Genomic DNA, 14,837 nt, shown 5'->3' with positions numbered 1-14,837 from the left:
CCGCTGCCCATGGGGGGCCCAGGCGGAACTCTTGGCTCCCGGCTTCAGCCTGGCCCAGCAGCAGATTGGAGGCATCTGGAGTAATCAAAGGACAGAAGCTCTGTCTCTGGGTTTCCCTCCCCTCTCTGTCACTCTTATGAATAAACAAATGAAAAAATGTTTTAAAAAGGTTTTTAAAAATAATAAATCCAGGCTGGCTCTGTGGCACAATGGGCAAAGCTGCTGCCTGCAGAGCCAGCATCCCATATGGGCACCGGTTCAAGTCCCGGCTGCTCCACTTCTGATCCAGCTCTCTGGTATGGCCTCGGAAAGCAGTAGAAGATGGCCCAAGTCCTTGGGCCCCTGAGCTGTGTGGGAGAACTGAAGAAGCTCCTGGCTCCTGGCTTTGGACCAGTCCAGCTCCAGCCATTGCAGCCATTTGGGGAGTAAACTAGTAGATGGAAGATTTTCTCTCTCTCTCTCTCTCTCTCTCTCCCTCCCTCCCTCCCTCCCTCCTTCCCTCCTTCTCTCTCATCTCTTTGCCTTTAAAACAAGATAAACATAAAATAATTAATTTTTAAAAATAGAAAAGAAAAAAGTTGTAAAACAGTTTATGCAAGTGTGACCCTATCAAAAATACTGTCTATATTTCTTGATTGTTTGGCAAAACGGGTGCTGTGTGTGTGAGGGAAGGGGTGTAAAGGAGAAGTAAGAAAACAGATTCAGACCAAGGGAGTATATTGAATTTCCAGAATATAAGCTTGCATCATATTTAATTGTAAACTTAAAGATTATACCCTAGCCAGATGTATGTTATTTTAAATAGCTCCTATGTCTCCCCCCTCCCCCATTCATATCATCCTCAGGCGGTCGGGGTAAGGGGCAAGACCTGTATTCGGGTCCACACACAGGATATTTCCAAGAAAACCAGGACCTAATAATCATTCTCAAAAGCTCAAAACTTCCACAGCTAAGATGCAGTCCTCAGAGGCTCCCATCTTGCTGCTTGCAAGCTTGAGCTGCCTGGTGGTAGATATATATATACACACCCGATTCCTGCAGGCTGGGGGATTAAAATAGGAATTCAAGCTCTTTCTCTTTTGTAGAAGTTGCAAAGACCCTTTTGGAATAAGGGACGCAAAAAGAAAGGCTGTTGGCTGTGAAAAACATTCCTTTTAAATCTCAATAAAAGCCAGCTCCTTCCTGTGCCTTGAGGGTTATGAAGCCTTCCCCAAAAGGCAAACTGGGCAAGCTTCATGTGCACTTAACCTGCTGGGGGGGAACTGTGTTCTGCCATTCATGACGCTGTTGCCTGTCCTACGACATTACAACGTGCACGCGGTAGTGTGTCACGTTTAAACACGGGTGTTCTCCCTCCCTGTCAAAAAGAACAGTGTTTGATGTTTTCTAAAGGGCTGAGCATTAAAGTGCGAAAAAAATTCAGTAGAGTAATAAGCAAACACGGTGGACCCACAGACAGGGAAGGAGCCAACCTCGCTTGTGTACCTAGAAGGGCGCAGGGGACAAGTGCACAGCTCTCTGTGGAACACAGCCCACTGCATTTTTTCCCTTTATTTTGTTTTCCTGAACATCACAGTCAAAAGGACAACTCCTCTACATTCTTTCAAAAGTTTTCACGGGTTTCAAGTTATTTATCAGCATTTAAAATAGAAAAAGGCCTGGGACTGTTTCCCGTCTATAGCTACACTCCCCTCTGCAAAAACAACACATGCTTGGCTCTTTCACCTTATGCTTTTAAGAAGGAATTTTAATGGGGTCGGCGCTCCTGGAGGTGCACAAACTTCGGAGGGAGGTACACAACAGTAAATAATACCTTACAAAGGGTTGGAGTCCACTGCCCCTGGCCAGTGATGTTAAGTCCATAAACAAAATCTGTTTTTCTTTTTCTTTTTTTCAAAAAAATTCCTCCTTGAAAGGTGCAACAGAAGAAGATGAATCACTTCTTTCCGCCCCTGGGCCTGTCATACAAGAATGAAGGCCTTGTCAGTGACTCCAAAGGGCAGGGCCTTGACAACCAAAGACAAGGTTGTTCTGTCCAGTATCTCTCTTTTCCCTGGAAGTATTTTCCTACCAATTAATATAAGTTATGAGGCCGCACTGGAAAGCTCAATGAACTGACACTCCAGAGCGTTAGCTGGGAGAGTGCATTTAGCTTGGTGGGGAACACGCTGGGTAAGACTCTCATATCCCATCCTGGAGTGTCTGGGTTTGGTTCCTGGCTCTGCCTCTTGATTCCAGCTTCCTGCTAATGCACAACCTAGGAGGTAGTGATCATGCTCAAGGAATCGGGTTCCTTCCACCCACGTGGGAGACCTGGATTGAATTCTTGGCTCTCAGCTTTGGCCCAGCCCCAGCCATCATGAGCATTTGAGGAGTGAACAAGTGGATAAGGATAGGAGCTCGGTCTCTTACCCTCTCTGTCTGCCTCTCAGATAAATAATTTTTTAAAACAAGAACATTATTTGTTTTTTTTCATGTAGAAAACCATAGTAAGCTGATACATGCAGCTTGTGAGCCTAAGAGTGGAGACACCAGAACTCCTGGTGACCACTGCCTGCGTCCCCTACCATCACACAGAGGCAGCCATTGTGAATCTCCAATTTTCTTCTCCCTCCTGCTCATGTCCCTACCCCCAGCTCTCCGCTCCTGTTTGCTTACTATTGGACCCCAGCCCCTCAGGTCACTGGTTTGAACTGTCATTTAGTTTAGGTAGGAGGCCCTCAGCGAATTAAAAGTGATGGCTGTCCCGGGGCTGCAAGCAGGCCTGGACAACACCCAAAAGGTCTGTTTCCAGAGCACCGGGGGAAGGCTTTGTGCCTTTTCTGGATCTGTATTTTCTCCCTGTGGATCGAAGTAATAAAACCACTTCCACTGTGTTCTTCAATCTGGAAATATAAATCCCAAGAATTCTGTAACATTTGAAAACATCTAATTGAAGGCACTGACTAAATTTTGGTTGTTTCCCTTAAAAGTAAACTGTAAAGCTCTATACTCCGGGCACTACAGTGAGAAAACTAAGCTTCTTGACTCTGAAACAAATATAGAAACAAGCCGTGACTCATTTTTACCATCGTTCTATTCCAGACACTTAAAAGCATGGCCTGCATGGCGAAGATCCGCAGAAAAAATGCACTCACACATTTGCTACGGCCCTCGGAGCAGAAGATATCAATTAACTGGAGGGGTGTGAAAATACAGACAGGACAAATGGGGGGTAGGGTGGGGAGAGAGGAAGGTGGGGTGACAAACAAGAGCCAAACTGTCATAAATACATAATTCAGAATGGATGCTAAACACAAAAGTGGGAGCAGAGCCAGGCTACAGCTCAGAGACTGAATCTAGGGTTATTTTGTGCAACACATTTATTCAGTAAGTGCCAAAGGAGCTATTAGAGGAAACAATAAAGAGGCCCCCTCCCCCTGGAAATTTGAGCTCTGCTTTGGAATTTTTATGACATTTCTTTCTTAACAAACAAGAAAGTCTCCCCACCCTCTCCCAGCTTCAAAGCATCACCATGGTGGTGATCTGCGATTCATGGCCTTGGTCTGATTTATGTACTCGTACGTTTAGGGTATTGTCAAAAGTCATGGAGTTTGTTCTTAATGAAAGAACTGCAGCTCCATCAGGCAAACAAATAAACAAATCCCCCACATCCCTACCCTACAGGATGATGCCAATTATGTGATTCACCCGTGGTCACTTCCACAGCACCTTTTCACGTAACTGTGCTGTGTGTGCAGATGTAGGGTACTACCTATCACCCCAGCTAAAAACTAAAAAAAAAAGCCCTGAGCACACCAGTTGGAAAGTGGTGTAGCGTGTGACGGGAGCACGCGTGGAACAGCTGAGGCCGGTTGGTTTGGGTTTGTTTCATGCAACAAGCAGGTCCCTGAGAATTCAAGATTTAATTTTTTTTTACATTTTTGTAGATGGATCAATTACTGTTCGCATCAGGGACTCACTATTTAATGAAACTTGATTGTGATTCCAGTTGTAAAGAATGCTTTTGTAATTAAAATAATATCTTTCTGTTGGATCCATTTTACATATTTAGCCTTGGTTTAAAGGCGATCCTTAATGTGGGGTGTACTAGAGTATTATTACAAGTTGGTATGCACAAGGGTACTTGAAACAGTTTGTGGAAATTGCAATGAAGAGTTTATTCTGGTGCAAAAAGTTTTGAAAATCCAGGCATCCTTTTTTTTCCTAATAAGCATTTTCCAAGAACTTTTTGAGCAACGGCCCCCACTCCCTCCCTGCGTGTAGAAGTAGTTCTGCAACCCAAGTTCACTCTCTTCACAACACGAAAGGACAAAACCTGTGCTGCAGCTTTATTTAGCTGTTTGTCCCGTGGCATGGGAGGCAGCCAGGGTCGCAGACACCAGCGAATCATTAGGAAGAAACTGGAGGCAATGCGGCCCCACCAACCACGCAGCCACACTCCCAACTCCTAAAGAACTGAATCAAGAAGAGGCTGTCCTTGAAAAACAAAATCCTGTCCTGCATATCTTAGTAGTGAGCCAAAGGCGGCATTTGGAGCTGAACCCCCAGAGCCTTGCGGTGCCACACAGGGCTCTGGGGCTTCTCCCCCAGAACCTCTGAAACTCGCTGGCACACGAAGGCAAGAGTGCCCGTGCCACGGGGTGCCTTCATCCCAACCTGCTGTTTCAGAGATGCTGCCTCTAGGCCATGTCTGCCCTCTGCTACCAGAATGCAATGGGGCAGAAGAAACAGAGCGCAGGGGAGCTGGGAGGGGGTGGGGGGAAAGGAAACCTTAAAGACAGGATCTTGGAAGCATATGTTTTAGAATCACTGCAGCCAGTTCCCTGTCAAGAAAATATTGGCCAGGTCGGTTGCTGCAATCTCATGCAGCCACAGATGGTTTATGCCTCACTGTTCTGGTCCCTGCTCCCCACCGACTGGCAAGAAACAAAGGACACGGTGCTTTGCGGTGTAGTTATTCTGCCACCTAGTGTTGGAGGTGAAAACACGTAACAGCTTTTAAAAACACATGCTGTGTGAGGGGAGCAAAACGAGAATCAGGACCTTTGCTAAATTGCATTTTTGTCTAAAACTTCAGAGTTCTGTTTACGCTGGCAGCTTGCAGAGGGCGGGGGGCGCATTGCCAACAGGTCCCTCTCGTTGCAACGGGGCCTCCAGAGAGCACTGAGCCTGCAGGTCAGGACGTGGACCAGAGAAGCAGCAGAACCTCAGAAAAGCCTTTCTGAACCACCTTCAAGAGGCCCGTGCCTTCCATGTGTACAGTGAGCAGCACGCACACAGTAAGGCAAACTAGAAAGTGAGACTAGCTGGAACTGGGCAAAGTGTAGCCACTGCGGAGAGGAGAGAGGCAAAAGTCAACAGGGACCGGTTTTTAAAGCATCATCACTTATGTGACAAAAGCACTGTGAGGCAGTGAAGGAGCGGTGGGCCCGTTTGCGCCCCACTCAGCAGCTCCCTGGCCGTGCTGGCAGCCACTGCAGGATCTCTGAGCTGCTCTCTGGGGCCCTGGGGCTTCGATCCTGTTTTCCGGGCATCTGCTGCGGTGCTCTTCCTACTTCCACAGAACTGTTCTGTGTGAGGGACCTTCCAAAAGTTCACGGCAAGGGGGATTTAAAGTTAAGTTTATTTTAGTACAAAACTTATCTAAACCCATGCTTTGAGCAGCCTTCAGAAAGCTCATGGATAATAGGTGTTAGGAAAGGCAGGCATTTCAACATTTTTCGGTACTGAAGTGAACTTCTCTTGCTGGGGCTGGTGTTGTGCACAATGGGCTAAGCCGCCGTCTGTGATGCCGGCATCCCATATGAGCTCTGGCTCAAGTCCCGGCTGCTCTACTTCCAAGCCAGCTCCCTGCTAATGCATCTGGGAAAGCAGTGGAGGGGGGGCTACTGCCACCAACAGGGGAACCCAGATAAAGTTCCTGGCCTCCTCCAAGCCCTGCCCTGCCCATTGGGTCCATTTGGAGAGTGAATCAGCAGACAGAAGCTCTCTCCCCTCACCTCTGTCTCTTTGTCTCCCCTGTAATTCTGCCTTTCCAGGCCAGCTCTCTGCTGTGGCCCGGGAGTGCAGTGGGGGATGGCCCAAGTGCTTGGGCCCTGCACCCCATGGGAGACCAGGAGAAGTACCTGGCTCCTGCCATCGGATCAGCGTGGTGCGCCAGCCGCAGCGTGCCGGCCGTGCCGGCCATTGGATGGTGAACCAACGGCAAAAGGAAGACCTTTCTCTCTGTCTCTCTCTCTCACTGGCCACTCTGCCTGTCAAAAAAAAATAAAATAAAATAAAATAAAATAAAATAAAATAAAATAAAATGAACTTATCTTATAATTCTATTTTCATGAACTTTTTGAAGTATCTTTACATATGTATTACCTGACAAGGCATTTTTCATATTACAAAGCACTCCATGACACCAGAAAACCTATTTCCCCCCATATGTTATTCCCTCCTTTGATTTATGCTTGTCACTTACATGTGTGTAACCCTTTGTAGAAAGGGCTTCTATATTGAATTCATCCTTGAGTGCTAGTATTCATTCTCAAATATCAGGTATTAGTGTTACAAACAAGTATTAAGTAAGAAAATGTTCAAGTAGATCATGAAACATATGAAAAAAACCTGCGCAAGCTAATGAAGAATGAACATTATAGCTTTTTAAAATATAATCAATTATTTTTATTCAAAAAGAAGACAGACCCAGAGGGATATCCCATCTGTTGGTTCCTCCCCAGATGCCCACAACAGCTGAGGCTGGGGCAGTTCAAAGCCGCAAGCTGGGAACTCAGTGTGAGCCTTGCACACGGGTGGTAGGAGCCCAGCTACTGAGCCATCACTGTAGCTTCCCAGAGTGTGCAACAGCAGGAAGCTGGATTTGGGAGTGAGTGAAGCTGTGACTTGGACCCAGGTACTCTAATATGTAAAGCAGTATCATAACCCCTCTGTCAAATGCCCACCCCAAATTATAGTTTAAATTAGGTGACTCTAAATGTCTCTCAAAATTCTGCTTCACTAACAGTGAAAAGGTTACCTTGATTAACTATTTCTACCAAAACTGGCATATTTTTGGAAGTTCTTATAGTTGCAGAAAATCTGAACCGAACCCTCCTCCTTGTGGGCAGCGTTTACACTGTGGTAACAAGCCAGGCTTCAGCACACTGGGGGATCTTCAGTTCTGTTCCCACACTAACCAGCTGTGTGCCCAGGCACGTCACGTAGTGGCTCTCGATTTCAGTTTCCAAATGGGCCAAAGAGGCAAACCAAACAGACGCTCCAAGTTCTGGGATGCGAAGCTGTTGTTCTGCTTTTGATAGTGAAATTCAAAGAAGATTCAGGTCAGACCAGATATAACCTAATTCTTCAGAAAAGCCCTAACACTTGTACACGTTGTCAGTTTCAGGCAGCAAAAGGCAGCCCTGGGAGACAAGGCCACAGGGTTTGCGTGGGCGTCTGTGTCCTCCATCAGAATTTCTTCGAGCTGCTCAGAAGCCAGCGTGTGCTAAAATAAACAGGCCGCAAGAAAACGCTTACCCAGCCACCTACCTGGGCTTTCAAAATTGCAAAGAAAGACTTGACTTGCATTTAGCTCTGAAAACACCCTTTGCTCTTTTTAGTAATACTTTTAACAATGCCAAGAAAAGAAATTCTATTTATCCAGATTTCCTCTCCCTAACAAATGTCAACATTACTTGGGAGTACAGTAAAAACAGCCTGGAGTTTTCATGAAGTGAACGTCAGAGCAGTCACACGCAGAGGGATCAAACTGGGGGTATGACTGCCAGTAAAGAATATACCACATGCCTACAAAAACACAGCCCCACTGTTGATTTCTGCTGCAGACTCCATGGGCACATCAGGGTCACCGGTTCTTCTTCCTGTGTGGAGGTCGCCTAGCTTTGAACCTCCCAGACTACCTTTCGCAGGATGCCGGTGCCTGGTGCCCTTTGCTTTCTCTGCCTGTTAATGTGTGTGCACATCCTGGCACCTTGGGGTCCTGAAGATGGAGCCTCTTCCTCACCCTCAGCGACGGGAACTTGCACCCCACTCACATCAACAGGATTTTTTTGAAGTCTTTCCAATAACGTGCTGGAGGCAGCGGAGACAGGTCTAATCAAGGTTTGCATCCATCTTTCTCCACTGGCCCAGCAGAGCCAGGATGCTAAATGGAAGGGTAGGGGTTCTCTTTTCTCCCTCAAGGCACATGTCTGTCTGGGGCCTGAGGACCTACTGTGTGTTCCCTGGGGTGAACATTTTCCTGGGGAAAGTTCAAAGCTTTCACATTTCCCCAAAACAAATACACGTGAAACTTTAAATTCCACAAAGCTTTTAAAAAGGAAGGGCCTTGCCTGTCCTTGGCTCCTGACCACTCTGAAGGCTTGTTGTATCTCTCATTCTGGCCCCCTTCCAGAGCAGCTGACAAACTGAAAATAAGCACAGTGCTGTCCCCCTGGCTCCCTCCCTCCCACACCTCTTTCCCTTACTCCCTGACAACCAGCACTCCCCACACACGGGCCCCAGAGAATCGTGTGTAGGTGAACCCCACCTCTGCCACAGTGCTTAGAGGGTAATACTGATCTTGAACAGTCCACTCGGGGATTTCAAACCTAAGTCTTCCTTGGTCTAAGTCACACTGTGGGACTGGTGCTCTCCTCACTACGTGACAGCAGCAGTTTGCCTTTTAGGGATCTGTACCTAAGGTCACAAATTTCCCTGGAGACATGCCTACCTCGGTTGCCTCTGTGTCTCTACCCTTGTTGATAAGCAACAGGAAACGAGATACAGGGTCAATTCTGTTGCACCACTTGAACCAAATATTTGAGGCAGGCCTGTCTGTGTTTGGGAACCTCTGGTGGAAAGCCAATTTGGGAGGAGGACCTACGAAGCAACACCCACCAGCGGACCACAGCGATATGATAAAACTTGCACCCAGGCCCCTGCTGTCTATTATGAATGCATCAAGAGTCCGAGCAACCATAGTGGCAAGACTTCTTGACTCAAGATTTAGCATCCTTTCTGGCTCCCCAAATCAGCGAGGGGAGACAGGGATGACCTCCCAAGGAGCACAACTATCTTGGAAGCAGGAAATTGATAGCCATCCCAGTTTGCTGGCCTCCACCCTGGCTGGGCCTCCTGTAGATCACAACGCAAGTAGGATTATAACTCCCAACACCAGGGCAGGCCTGACTGGCCCAGAGGCGTTGGAGCAGACAGTGAGGACACTGGCTGTGGTTCTGCTTAGGTGTTTTTTTGCCTTGGTATCGAGAGACCAATCTCGGCTATTTTATGTTGGGACATTCTCTAACTCCCTTCCAAGGGAAAGGTCGTGAGCCTTTCACGCCATGCCTAGCGTTAGGAGATTATTTTCTTTGTGAAGTACGCCGATTAATTGCCAAGGCAACACCTGTGCATCCCCTTTTTGGCTATGGGAAGCATTCTAGGAAATACATGTACAAGACTGCCCAGAGATCACCCACCCAGTGGCTTGGAATGCAGTGTGACCAAAGGCGTTTCCAGATAGCTCACGGGGCATAATGGCTACACATGGGTGGATTTGCTGGATGGATTAGACAAACCAACTGCAACCTTTCCATCCTTTGTTTCCATTCCTTCCAGTAGATTGCCCTTGTTACCAATACTGATGCCAAGACTAGCAATTGCTTGCAACAAAGAATTGTTGTTAACCCCTACCCCCTGCTTCACTCACCCTAATTATTCTCTAACAATACAATGGTTTCAAAAAGCCTCCAACTGTCCAGCAGACACTGTGGACCAGAGGAGCCCCTGAAGACAGCGGCCTCTCAACAAGACAATACTGAAGCAGCTTCTGTCTGGGTATTTGCTCCATCTTCCTGGAGACAATAGGAGAGAGAGCTCATGGGAATAAAAAGGAAGTCCTGCCCTACAGATCTTTTGTTTGTCTGCCAATGCTGTATCTGTTCCAAGTTCTTGGGCGTATCCTTTACCACTCCCAAATACAGGAAAAAGCCTCGATTTCCTAGGAAATGCAGCTTCTATGTTTTTGATGAGTTCTCCTTGTACCCCAATCAGATACCACTGAAGACTCTGGTCAAGATGTCTTTCTTTCTTCTCCCAAGATCAAGTATCTCACTATTAGCGGGGTGACGTGACCCGCTGGATTAAGTCAGTACTGAGTTCTTTCCAAGCCATTTTAGATGGCAGCGGGGAGCTCACTAACATATTAGCATGTTTTGCTTTGTTTTCAAAACAGATAATATGGGTTGACAGAGTGACTGAACAGAAAAGTGATTGACTGAAAGCAGACCATCATGACAGGAGACTTGTTTAATGAAGCTGAAATTGATACAATAATCTCGGAGGTTTCTAAACTGGAGGAATATACAGTCAACAGAAAATTAAATGAGAGGAAGCCTCTGCTGATTACAAGTCAGCGTATAATCAGATTGGGATGCACCCACGGTGATGAAATGCCAGCAGAAACACAAGTGGTTTCCCACAGGTGATGCTGCGTGTACCGTGCGTAAGGGGAACAGACCAACACAGCTTCCCCAGAACACAGAGAATTCCTTCAAGTCTAGCTGTGGCGTCCACACAGAAACGGAACGTGGGACCTGGGATGTGTATGATGTGTCCATTACTATGGAGCGACTGAAGCAGTAAAATTCAAGGCTCCAAACCGTGTCAGAGCTGAACTATTCCTCAGTGACCAAAGGAAAACTGAACGCTCCAAAGAAGGGAAAAGCTGGGGGCACCCCCTCCCCCGGTCAGCAAGTTGTAGACCTCAGAAAATAAAACATGATTCTAATCGCGGCAATTTAACAGTGATGCTACTCAGCAGTTCTTACATGCTGGATGACTTAAGTGAAAAGATCAACTCTTTGAAACAGTGTGCAGAAAGTTGCCATTTTGGGCTGAAAGTTTGTGTAATATAAGGAAGCTTACAACAGGAACAAAAATGAGAATAATGCCTTACAGAAAGAAAAAGGCTTGTCCTAAAACTTGCGACAGTTAAATAAGCTTGAAGATCTGTTCCTAACTAGAAAACAGGCATGATAATATAGGCAAGTTTTTGGGACAAAAACTCATAATACCAAAAATCATAATTCCAAAACACTGTGATATCAAAAATATTTTTAAAACGAGTATCCCATGTGAATCAAGGCAATCAGGGAACTGAAAGGCAATAAATACTAATCAGGTTTAGGGTCTGGCGTTACGCTGCACCAGGTTAAGCTACCACTTGTAACACCAGCTACTCCATTTCCAACCCAGCTTTCTGCTAATGTGCCTGGGAAGGTACTTGGGTCTCTGGCATCCATGTAGGAGACTAGGATGGAGTTTCTCACTCCTGACTTCGACCTGACAGAGCCCTGGCCATTAAAGCCATTTGGGGAATGAACCAATGGGTGAAAGATTTCTCTCTCTCTCTGCCTTTCAAATAAATAAATAAAAATTTTGTAAAAAGAGTTCTTGTGTTTAAAAATCCTTTTGTGTGTGTGTGTGTGTGTGTGGTATAAATAGTCCCAGCATTTGGATGTAAATTAATTTGGAAGCATGCATCTGAAACAGACACTACTTGCGGGCATTAGTGTAGTAGATACTAAATGCGCTGGCCAGAGCCCCCTTCAAGGAAGGATTTGCTGCCCAGAGACAGGAATTCCATCAGCAGCCAGGCTCTGGCATCAGTAACTCCAGGGTCAGCCTCGGCCACAGAGATTCCTTGCCCAAGGTTGCGCCTCCCTAGGAACAGGTCACATCTTGCAATCAAGAGGCTCTACCACCCACTGACGAGCTGGGGCAATCACTAAGTTTGCTGACCTACAGTTTACTAGTAATATGCTAATGATAATTAATTAATAGTAGTAATCATATCTTCCCCTAAGTGGTTGTCATGAGTACCAAGTGAGAAAATGGATGGAAAGTACTTATTTAGCATGGTGCTTAGTACCAGGGTTCAAAAAATCAGTTATAATTATTGTTTTCAACCCAGAAAATCAGCAGTTTCTAACACTTAGCAGGTACTCCAAAGAGTGTATGTTGACCAAGTAAGGCCAAATCCTGATGGCTGTGTGTTCCACCTTCCCGGGAAGAAACCGCTGAATTCCTGCTGAAGAGACAAAAAGGTGACCCAAAGGGGCTTTGTTGTGTATTTGCTCAACAAATATTTATTAAGCACTGACACGTAAGAAAAACTGGACTCTCTGCCTTCAAGGGCTGACATCCTAGAAGGGAAACAAGCCTTCACGTCTCCTAGTCCAGGCCATCTGTGCCAAGGCCAGTCTGGGCAGAGACAGAGCAGAGACCATCCAGGAGTTGAGAGGTTGGTGGTCACTTCCAGCCACTCCCTGGCTAGGCAAGGTACCTTTAGCAAAGGAGAGAACAGGGTTCACTCTGGGCAAACGGCATGGCTTGAGCCAAGCGTCAAGTAAAGAAAGCAAGGCAAAGGCAAGGAGTGGTGGTGAGCCCCGGCCGCCTGGAAGCCTGGGGTTTATGCTGGAGGGCAGCGAGAGGCGGGGGTGGAAAGGGCAGTGTGGACTAGCCTGGAAGCGCCTCGGATGCCAGGACACAGGTGGTGGAAACCAGAGAAGCCGCACAGCCAAAGGCTGGCCGGGCTGCAACAAACTGCTCCGACAGCTGTGTGCAGGGCGGACCAGGGCAGGGGGAGCTGAAGGCAGGGCGGGCATGGCCAGAGTCATTCAATCCTGGTAACAGCCTGCGCTCACACGGGGAAAGTGAGGCGGTCTGTGCCCAAGGCTGCGCAATTCAGAAGGCCAGGGCCGAGGGACAGGCTGCAGGAGGCGTAAGCAGAGACACGACTGGGCTGGGGAATCACACGCTGATCTTGGGACTGGTGGGGGAAAACCACACAGCCCGGACTGCCTCGGGGGGAAGCCAGCAGAAACCACACTCGAGAAAAATCAATAAAATAAACTCTGAGAATTCAAACTGAAATGATGAAACCAAATATGCTATCATGAGTTTATGATTGACAATTTAAAAACAGCCCAGTAGATTTTTCTCACAACAAAAACAGAAAGAAAAAATTAAAAAGAAAGGGAAAGGGGAGGTTATTTGATGCTAGATTCCAACCCTGGAGAGCAGCTTCCAAGAGGGGAGAGAGTGTGATTTGGGTTTTTCATTGTCCTTGAAATGCATTTATAAGGGAAAGACAAGAAGCCATGAGAGAGGCTATCTGGGGAGAGTACCTGAGGTTAATGCCAAGAAAACACGAACAGCTGCTGGCCCATAGAACAAATAGCAAACACGCAAAGATGGCAGGCTCAATGGAATCGCTTTACTCTGCACAGTCCCATGTAAATCTGCTTTCATTTTCATTTAACAGTGTAGGTAACGTGCCCGGTACAGTGCCGGAGACAAAGCAAGTAACTGTTCCTTTACGTTTCCCTCTCGGCTTTTCCCCAAACCACTCAACACAAGGAAAAGAACACCTTTCCTTCTCGGATCACTCAACTTGGAAACCCAGAAAGTAGCCCCAGCAGAAAGTGAAACACCACGGCCGGCCATCACCGGCTGAAGTTCCTGCGTGCTGGCATCACCTGTGAGTGAGTCCGGGTGGCTGTGGGAATAGAAGTTGTTTCCTTGAGAAGTCAACGAGGGCAGGGACATGGCCCGGCGTCAGGCCGCACACACACAAGGGGCTCCTGTACGCTGGACACTCTGTCTTACTCTGCTGGTGACTCAGCACAGAGCAAGCTCCTGTGCCAGTCGAAACCTCAGTGTGTTCTTCTCTGCTTAGGGAAACAGTCATCCTCCATCACCACTCAGCCTCCTAGCAGTGGATGAGTAAAGCACTTCTAACGCAACAGAGAGTAAGTGAGAAGTCCGAGTCCTATGCACACACGTGCTGTAGGAAATGCATGCTGGTCCCTCACATCAGGAGCCGCAAGGATGACCCTAGCCTGAAGGAGAAAGACTCCCACTACTGGTGGATTTTTCTTCTACTCTCTCCTCTCCCTGAACAGACAACCATCAGAAGTCCCTGTTTCTTGTCCATCTGTCTCTGAGTGGCTGTGTATGGAAGTGAGTTGAGGCTGTTAAAGGCTTCCAGATCCTAGGGGGCAGGGTGCTGTTGGAATTGATCCCCCATGCTACAGACAGAGCAGGCATGGGACGTGGCTCTGGAGCTGGAGGAGAGGTCTGTTCTGAAACGAAGCACGCTGAGGCAGCCCTGACCACTGCAGCTCCGACACCCAAGGTAATAAGGGTGCCCTGGAAAGACCAGGGCTGCGGGTACAGAGGGGTCGAGGGGAAGGTTCCTGGACAACGTCAGGAAGATGGTAGGGAAAAGTCTCTTGGCTCTGCATGCCTCCACGGATGTTCTTATTTTAAATTTTATAAACTTATTTTTATCTTTATTTTATTCATTTTCATCTACTTGAAAGGCAGAGTGAGAGTGAGACAGGCAGACAGACAGTGGAGGGTGCAGAGAGAGAGAGAGGAAGAGAGGAGAGAGATCTTCGATCCACTAGTTGATTCCCCCAAATGCCTGCAACAGACAGGACTGGTCCAGGCTGCAGCCAGGAGCCAGGACCTCCATCTGGATCTCCCATGCAGAGGGCAGGGTCCAAGACCTTGAGCCATCATCCACTGCCTCCCCAGGATGCATTAGCAGGAAGCCGGATCAGAAGCAGAGGAGCCAGAACTCAAGTCAGCACTGCTACATTGGATGTGGGCATCACAAGTGGCAGCTTAACCCATTACATGACAATGCCAGCCCTCCGGCAGATGGACTACAAGGTTTTCAAAAAATTCATGGAAAATGCATAATATGAAAGAACAATGCAGGAATTCCAATTTTTTTTTTCACAAAAGTAAACTTTGTTATCTTTAAATTCTGCTTT

At 47.2% G+C, this 14,837-nt stretch overlaps 1 protein-coding gene and 1 long non-coding RNA gene across 16 annotated transcripts in view; one reads left to right on the top strand and one right to left on the bottom strand.

Moving 5' to 3' along the window:
- RAD51B (RAD51 paralog B) overlaps positions 1 to 14,837 on the bottom strand; it is a 682,004-nt gene that overhangs the window by 274,751 nt on the left and 392,416 nt on the right. The gene's annotated exons all lie outside the window — the stretch shown is intronic.
- Positions 13,298 to 14,837, top strand: part of LOC103351641 (uncharacterized) — a 30,787-nt gene continuing 29,247 nt past the window's right edge. Inside the window, exon 1 of the long non-coding RNA XR_007911782.2 lies at positions 13,298 to 14,191. This is a non-coding gene — a long non-coding RNA (uncharacterized lncRNA). The remainder of the gene's footprint in view (positions 14,192 to 14,837) is intronic.

Source organism: Oryctolagus cuniculus, chromosome 20 (genome assembly GCF_964237555.1).
Source record: "Oryctolagus cuniculus chromosome 20, mOryCun1.1, whole genome shotgun sequence".
Lineage (NCBI taxonomy): Eukaryota > Metazoa > Chordata > Mammalia > Lagomorpha > Leporidae > Oryctolagus > Oryctolagus cuniculus.
Note: the sequence above shows the minus strand (reverse complement) of the source record. Positions and strands in the feature narration are given on the sequence as shown.